The 2467-nt window shown below is 58.7% G+C and overlaps 1 protein-coding gene across 1 annotated transcript in view; it reads right to left on the reverse strand.

Annotated features, from left to right (window-relative positions):
• The window catches only part of PHLDB1 (pleckstrin homology like domain family B member 1), a 41204-nt gene that overhangs the window by 5430 nt on the left and 33307 nt on the right, over positions 1–2467 (reverse strand). The gene's annotated exons all lie outside the window — the stretch shown is intronic.

Here is a 2467-nt window from a genome sequence, read left to right on the forward strand (position 1 = left end):
CTACCCCCCCAATCCTCCCCAGGGTTCCCACTGTAGTTTGACATTCTGCTCAATGCTGCTCTGCCTCTGTATCCATTTTTGTTCATCAGTCTATAATGGTCCTTATTATCCATAAATGAGTGAGTTTATGTGGTATTTTTCTCAGCTTTCCAGGGGCCGTCTCAGTCTCACAGGGGCTATCACAGCATCACAGGGGCCATCCCAGCCTCACAGGGGCCGTCTCAGCCTCACAGGGGCTGCCTCAACCTCACCAGGGCCGTCTCGACCTCGCCGGGGCCTATTCAACTTCACCGGGGCCGTCCCAGCCTCACCAGGGCCATCTCAGCCTCACATGGGCCGTATAAACCTCACAGAGGCCGTCTCAACTTCACATGGGCTGTCTCAACCTCACCGGGGCCGTTTCAACCACACAGGGGCTGATTCAACCTCACTGGGGCTGTCCCAGCCTCACCGGGGCCGTCTCAGCCTCATAGGGGCTGTCAACCTCATATGGGCTGTCTCGACCTCACATGGGCCGTTTCAACCTCACCGAGGCCGTTTCAGCCTCACCCAGGCCGTTTTAACCTCACCAGGGCTGATTCAACCTCACTGGGGCCATTTTTACCTCACTGGGGCTGTCTCAACCTCACCAGTGCTGTCTTGACCTCACTGGTGCCATCTCGACTTCACCAGGGCCAATTCAACCTCACCAGGTCCGTCTCAGCCTCACCGGGGCCGTCTCAACCTTACAGGGGGCATCTCGACCTCACAGGGGCCGTCTCAACCTCACCGGGGCAGTTGCAACCTCACCGGGGCCGTCTCAACCTCACCGGGGCCATCTCAGGCTTACCGAGGCCGTTTCAGCCTCACCAGGGCCGCTTTCAACCTCATCGGGGCCGTCCCACCCCCACCGGGGCCATCCCAGCCTCACCGGGGCCGCCTCAGCCTCACGGGGGCAGTCCCAGACTCTCAGGGGCCGTCCCAGCCCCATGGGGGCCGCCTTGGCCTCATGGGGGCCATCTCAGCAACACGAAGTTCAGCATTCTGTCCTTTGTTGGGTGGCCTCTTGCTGGACAAAATCTCCAAGCGTTCCTGGTGGCTGAATATCTGGTATGCTTGCTCGGATTTTGTTTTCTACCAAGTGCACAGACTGCCTGTCTGCCGTCTCCCAGCGTCCCATGTGAGACTGGATCTGGTGGACCTGCCTGTGCGCTTGCTGGTACAGTGGTTCCACATCACTGGCCCAGCAGGGTCCGGCTCCGGCTTCCTCCGAACCTGATTCTGCTTCTTGAGTGTGTCCCTTATGTATGCGAGGAGTTGAAACCTGCATTCTGCTGGGCTGGGCTGCAAAAGCTCCGGTGGTTCTCTTTGTGCCACTAGCACAGCTTGGGTGGGGATGTAGATTGAGTAGGGCGGGGTCCCTGGGAATCACCCTGGGAACAAGGGGCAATGGCGTCTCCTCATCTCTCCGTGACTCAGTGACTCGCATCCCCAAGTGCCGGCAAGCAGCTCCGTGAGACAGCCACTCTCGCTCTCCGGCCCATTGCAAGGCCATCTCGCCTCTCCCCGTAGGGGTCTGGGACCTCAGGTTCCCGCCCCAAACACGCTCAGTGGATTTGAGAGTCTGCGGCCCCTTCCGATTGAAAAAAACCGTGCATCCAGTTGCAGCCCACCTGGCGGGCAACTTCATACCTCTGTTCTTGGATCCTCTGCACAGCCTACTCAGTCTCAATGCTCTTCTTTCTTCCCTTCCAGTTGTAGAGCTTCCACTAGGCCAGCCTTCCCATGGTTCTGAATGATAGCTGTTTGTTTTATAGTTCGTAGTCTCGATGTTGTGGGAGGCAGCAGGCACAGGTCTGTACCTTACACCGCCATCTTGGTTCCCCCCATACATATTTTTAAAAAGCACTTGGACTTGCCTTTCGAGCTAGCGCATTAATCAATTAATTAAATGTTCTGCTCGTCTCCTGAGCAAGGAAAGAGCCCAGAGCTGGTGTCTGTACGAGGACGGACTCCTGTCCCGAGGAGAGACTAGGATCTTGGAGACGGAAACCATCAGCACAGCCAGGCCATCCACTGTGGGGCCTGGAGCCATGAAGCCGCAGGGACAGGAGGTCGTCGGGGAAGCGGGAAGGAGGGACAGCACAGATTTGGGGAGCAGAGACCAGGCCCCGAGAGAGGCCACGGGGAGCCGCTCTGGTTCAACTCTACGCTCCCACCTCTGAGAGGCCTATTCAGACCATCTTCTCTGACCCTGGATGTCAGCAAGGGGCTGCGATGTCCCCACAACCCCCCACTGCCCCCCCACACATGCCTGCACACATGAACACATGCGTGCGCACACGCCCGCTCAAGCACACACATCACATTGGCTGGCGCAAGCCCCCTGGGTCTCTGCTCCTGAGGCCTGACCGTGCCCTAGGGAACCTGCTTGCGCTGAGCCAACAGCAGCCTCCTCCAGAGCAGAGCGGCGCTCCCGCCAGCAGGT

This window comes from Myotis davidii, unplaced genomic scaffold (genome assembly GCF_000327345.1).
Source record: "Myotis davidii unplaced genomic scaffold, ASM32734v1 scaffold355, whole genome shotgun sequence".
NCBI lineage: Eukaryota > Metazoa > Chordata > Mammalia > Chiroptera > Vespertilionidae > Myotis > Myotis davidii.